The 6,043-nt window shown below is 56.4% G+C and overlaps 1 pseudogene; it reads left to right on the top strand.

The window, feature by feature from the left end:
• LOC149748218 (uncharacterized) lies at nucleotides 1–5,543 on the top strand (annotated as a pseudogene).
• Nucleotides 5,544–6,043: the final 500 nt, after the last annotated feature.

The following is a 6,043-nucleotide window of genomic DNA, read 5'->3' as shown; positions in this document are numbered from 1 at the left end:
ATGGGGCCGCTGCAGCAGCCGCCCTGCCCAGAGGCCCAGCAGAGGAGCAAGGGCAGCGGGCCGGACAGACCCCTGCCCACCACCAACCCCAAGCTCGCACCCATTCCTGATTCTCATTCATTCGACAAATCTCTCTTGCAAGCTTGTTGGGAGCACAGCTGTGAACAAGGGTTCCTGGTGGGGATGGATGAGGAATGGCAGAGACTGGGTGACAGGCTGCCAGACATGGGGCGCTGGCCTGCCTTGGGCACCTTGCCCTGGGGACAGTGGGGACAGGTGGGGTGCTGAAGGGACATTTTACTTCTTGGCTTGGGGAGGAGCTGGAGATGATGGGTTTATCCTACTTCCTTGATCCCCTCAAGTCCCCCTCCCCGCATCTCTGCAGGTGTTTCCATGGTTGATGGTGCCAAAAGGAAGCTGTCAGTGGTTTCTGATGACTGACTATCACCAGCTTCTTGAGAGCCCTGAACCTGAGAACCCAGAACCAGACTCCCAGCCCCTCCCAGCCCCTCCCAGGGCCTCCTTCTTGCTCAGCCCCTCCCTCCTGAAGCCCTTTCCTCCCCGGGGTCCTGCCTCAACTTTCCCATCCCTGCACAAACTGGGTCCTCGGGGAGGGGAGTTTGGTGACGGAGCACAGTATCTTCTAGGGGGTAGGGTAACCCTCCCACATCCAGCCGCATGCGTGAGTCCTTGCACACACACGTACACACTCAAATACCCCCTCGGGCACATGTACCCCTGACCCCCCCACACCTCTCTAGGTTGCTGACCCACCCTGGGCCTCAGGGCCTGAGGGCTCCCTGGCCTTCACTGTCACAGGCGGGCAGGATGGGGCCGAGGCAGGTGCTGAGGGCCAGGCTCTACATTCTTGGGGTCCAAGTCTTCGAATCTATAAGATGGGTGCTGGCTTGAGGTCTCTTGGTGTCCCCCAGGGCCTGTAACCTTTGAGATCCCAGGTAGTACAGGGAGAGAGACCCGTTCTGAGATGTCACCTGTGCTAGTTTTTTTTTTCCTTAGCAACCTTTTAAATTAATTAATTAATTACTTTAAATATATTTATTTATTTATCTTTGGCTGCGTTGGGTCTTCATTGCTGCGCACGGGCTTTCTATAGTTGCGGCTCGCGGGGGCCACTCTTCATTGCGTGGGCTTCTCATTGCGGTGGCTTCTCTTGTTGCAGAGCATGGGCTCTAGGGCACGCAGGCTTCAGTAGTTGTGGCACACGAGCTCAGTAGTTGCGGCTCGCAGGCTCTAGAGCGCAGGCTCAGTAGTTGTGGCGCACGGGCTTAGTTGCTCCCCGGCATGTGGGATCTTCCTGGACCAGGGCTCGAACTGGTGTCCCCTGCATTGGCAGGAGGATTTTTAACCACTGTGCCACCAGGGAAGTCCACCTGTGCTAGTTTTAAAACATGGGCCCAACATCCTTTGGCTCTCTTCCCAGGGAGAGGGGATCTGTGTCATTCTCCCCTTGGATCTTGGAGGGCTATGATTGCCTCCGTCGTAAAGTACCATGGGAGTGATGCTATATGACTGCAGAGGCTACATTAGAAAAGGCCCCGCAGGACACTTGCTCTGGGATAAACCAGCCCCCATGTAAGAAGTCGGAGGCCACATGGAGTCAGTCTCATCCATAGCCCCAGCTGAGCTTCACCCCCACCCCCGCCATGACAGCACCACCTGCCGGCCGCGCAGGGAGCAGCCATCGTGAACATACAGCTCAGTTGCATCTTCAGATGACTCCAGCCCCAGCCAGCGTCTGACCCCCACAGCAGTCACACGACAGACCCCCAGCAGCAACCACCTAGCCAGGCCCTTCCGAATTCCTGACCCACGAAACTGTGAGCAAAATGAAATGGCTGTTGTTTCAGACGACTAGGTTTTGGAAAATTTGTTAGGTAGCAATAGTAATCAGAACATTGTCCCCAAACCTTTCCCAATTCTTCTCTTAGTTCTCTTCCCACCTTGTCTCTCAGGCTGAACCCCTCCTGGTCTGGACTCAAAGGCCTCAGAGATGGCGGCCTGGGCTCTGAGAATGCAAAGTGGGAGCTGAGGCAGGCTCCCCACCCTCTCCCGAGGAAGCGCTTGACTTAGGCTGACAGCAGGGACCAGCCAAGCATTTGACAGATGAGCCTCTGGGCGGCACCTCCACCCTGGTCAGTCCCTCCTGTTTAGCCAGGACCAGGGTGTCCCTGGTGCCTATCTTTGTGCCCATGCTGGCCCTCAACCAGGCTTTGCTCTCAGCCCCTGGAACCCCTGTCTCCAAGGCCTGGACTCCTGCCCCAATCTGTTAGCTGAACAAGGCCGGAGCTGGATGAGCACACGATAGCCCGTCACCAGGGCTCAGAGCTGCAGAAAGCTGGGGCCTGGGACATGGGTGGGGTTTGAGGTTGACGGGGTGAGAAGGATACATCAGAGACGGACCTAGCTCCCCGAGCTCCCCAGAGGGACTGGGCGCCACATTGGGAACTGGTAGACAATACCTCCGTGACTGACATCTGTCCCTTCCCTGCCTCACTTCTCCACTCCTCTAACTGGAGTTCACTTTGGTCACCTCCATTCAGGTGTGTGTCCCCGAATCTCAGGGTCTGCATCCTGGGGAACCCAAACCAAGACAGAGATGTTGAGATGAGTCCTCAGTGAACTTACAATCGGGCCTGAGAGGTGAAATCAACAGAGTTAGGATGGTGAGGTGCCAATAAGAAAGTGTACATAATAAAATTAGCAGTGAAAACCTGCCTCTGTTAAGCGCCCCCTCTGTGCCAGGGACTGGTTATAGGGCACAATGTGTGTTATCTCGTTGAATGCTCACCACCATCCTCTGTGGTTGGTGCTTCATTATCCCCATTTGACATATAAGGAAACAGGTTTAGGGAAGTCGTTTGTTCACGGTCAAGAACTAGGAAGTGGCAGGTCGGCCTGGAGAGCCCGGGCTCCGATTAGCCTTGGTCATTGTGCGTGTACAGCCCCACAAAGGGCAGAGGTCCTTGGCACAAAGGGGGGCATTTAAGCTGAACCTTGAAGGACAAACAGACATTGGGAAGATGGAGAGTCCTGGAAAAGGCCTTGGGCCTCGGTTTCCTTTTCTGTCAAGTGGACATAATGACCGTAGCCCTTTTCGGGCTCTTTGAAGATTACATGAGCTGATAGAGACATAAAGGGACCATAGTAAGTGTTCAGTAAGTGCTAATTCCCACTGCCTCTGAATGGGACCAGTGTGCACTGTGGGTGTGGTCCTGGTTGCAGGTCTGAACAGGTTCTGGAGGCAACCTTCCAGCTCCCACTCCCAGCACTTGGGCCTCAAGGGGAGGAAGCTGGAGGAGCCACAGGAAGTTAATTTGTCTGGAACCCCTGAATTTGGATTCTCACTCAGGCAGCCTAGCATATTCCTCTTCTAAAGAACCCCGCCTCCTCTGGCACCCAATCCCTGAGTCTCCCATCCCCAACAACCTGGAGATCCTCCCTGCTGTCGAACCACTTTCCCTCCTGCTGTGCATTTTGTCTGTCGGGACAAAGGGGGAGCTAATGAATCGTGGTAGTTGGCGCTGGAATCTGCTGGAATCAGGGCAGGTGCAGCCTGTGCGTGGACCACAGACTGTGGTGCCCAGAGGCAAGGAGGCCCACCTGGCTCAGGATGGAGGGAGCCGGGCCAGGCCCCACTGGAAGGTGGAGTCAGGAAAGAACTAGGTGGCAGCCGGAGGTGAAGGCTGGAGGCACAGGCCTTGGTGGGGTCCCTGTGCCAGCTGCGAGGGTCCCCCCGGCCACCACCAAGGAGGAATTCGGGGCAGGGTCTGCGAGGGCAAAGGAACAGTCCTCTGTCAGGCATAACTCCTGAGTGAACAAATTCCCCTCCCAGGTTCCCTGTCTGTGACCCTCCTGCAGGGTGAAGATTAAGAAGACACAGGCTCTGGGGTCAGGCAGGCCTGAGTTTGAGTCCCACCTCATGTCACTTATTGGCTGTGTGACATTGTGCAAGTCCCTTCACCTCCCTGAGCTTTCTTTATCTGCAAAATGGAGACACCTTAGTAGCCGTACAACCGTCACCCGACCTGTTAGGTAACAGAATTTCCCTTCCTCATCCATTAGCTGTTTGATTGTCTAGACCCTCAGCTCTGTGAGCCTCTGTTTCCTCCTCAGTAATGAAATGGGGACAGGGCTGAGGGCCGGCTAGGTGCACTAATGCAGCCAGAGTGCCACCTAGGGGTGGGAACCAGTGTCGCCAGTGAGTGGTTGCTACTGTTTCCCTTTGTGGTTCCTGTTCCAGGCGCCTAGTCTTTGGGGGGGGGTCTTCCTCTCTGCTCCCCCAGCCAACCCTGGGAAAGTACTGAGGGCCGGCTGATGAGCTGGGGGCCACTCTTGGGAGTGGCTACGCTTAGAAAGAGGGCCTAGAACAACATCAGTACCAGCCAGAGGAGGGAGTTGCTGAGGTTGGTTCAGCTGGGTTGTCAAGGGTCTGCTGGGGCCAGGGGAGCCCTTGGCCTCCTGCCCTGTAAAGAGCCCCGCACACAGCACAGATTCCATCAATGTTTGTCAGGTGGCTGGATGCAGCCCTCCTCACCAGAACGCTGCCCTGAAGATCCGAGGCCGGGTTTGTTCACAGTCAACCAGGAGAGCCCCTTCCAGAGAGAAGCCTGCCCAGCTTCAAGGGCCCAGGCTCAGTGGGTTTCTGCAGCATCTGGGCCTCAGGAAGGCAGTACCTTGCTCAGCACCAGGGCTGCCTTCGGAGGTTCTGTGTCTGGGTGGTAATGGGGGCTGGGCTTCACCAGGTCTCAGTAAGTCTCCTGTCTTCTTGCCCAGCAGGCCAGGGAGCTGGGTGGGGGTGTGGGAGGAAGAGGCTGATAGCTGGGCCCTGGAATCCCTCCCCCCACTCCCCCACTGCTCTCCATCTGGCCAGCAGCCTCCCCCACTGCCCCAGGACAAGGGCCCCAGTGTCTGTTCAGCTCCCAGGCAAACAGCAGGCCTTTCTCTCCCTCTCCCCCTAGAGTGGAGTGCCTTGACCATGACCCCTCCCTGCCCCCTCCGAAGGGCATGGCACACCCCTCTCTGCACAAATCTCTTCCTTCTGAAAGATCCAGAAACAAAGGCTGGCAAACCTGGTGTAGGAGCAGGTCCTGTCTGCTGGGTGAAACCCTCAGCCATTCCGAGCTGTGGCCGGGCAGCCCAGGCTCGCAGGCCTCAGTCCTGCCAAGGTGGGCGTGGGGCGCAACTGGAGGCCAGGGCCCAGCCCAGGTGGACTTGACATCATCCTGTTCGTCTCCTGCCAGACAAAGGCTGCTCCTGCCTGGCCCTGGCCCCAGGGAGGATTTCGTTCTGGTGCCCTTTCTCAACAGGATCACCATGCTGGTGTTCCCCCTCCTCCAAACCTGCCTCCCTTGTTGGCAGGTGAGGTGTAGAGGCCTGTGGAGCTTCCCCTCACGGGGCAGGGTCCCCCTCCTGAGTGTGGAAAGAGAATTGCCAGAGGCCTCCCTCTTCTCCAGGGGTCCTGCCAAGGTCCTGACCTGGGCATCAGGAGCGGGGTAACCTCAGAGGGCGACTGGGAACTGTAATGACACAGCCTCCACTGGAACCTCCACGACTGTTCAACTCTGACTTAGAACGGGGGTGGGGGTGGGGGCGGGGAAGGCACGTGCAGGCCAGCCCAGCCCCCTGTACTTCCTCCTTCTGCCCAGTGGGTCCTCAATAGCTGATTATTGGGGAGGGGACTCAGAGGTCAGCTTTGTGGAAACCTCGATAAAATCTTCTGTCTCATAAATGTCCCCTCCTTGGTCATCCTATAAAACAAAATTCCATTATTAGATTGTCACTGCTTTAGATCTACAAGCACTTCTCTTTATTGAGAACCCTGAGGACTATGCCAACGAAGACAATTATAGAGAATATTTGCTGCTCGAGCTAAATGTTTTACAAAGTAGTTACTTATGTTAGATATTCTCCATTCACCCCTCCGGATACACTGTCCACTCTTCTGTGCTTGCTCTGTGTCCTGGGAGGCTGACCTCTATGGCCCGAATTACCCAGGCTCCCTTGTCCTCTGAGCCAATGGGAG

This window comes from Delphinapterus leucas, chromosome 10 (genome assembly GCF_059928025.1).
Source record: "Delphinapterus leucas isolate spDelLeu-1000000601 "Yukka" chromosome 10, BTC_Dleu_Yukka2, whole genome shotgun sequence".
In the NCBI taxonomy this organism is placed as follows: Eukaryota; Metazoa; Chordata; class Mammalia; order Artiodactyla; family Monodontidae; genus Delphinapterus; species Delphinapterus leucas.
Note: the sequence above shows the minus strand (reverse complement) of the source record. Positions and strands in the feature narration are given on the sequence as shown.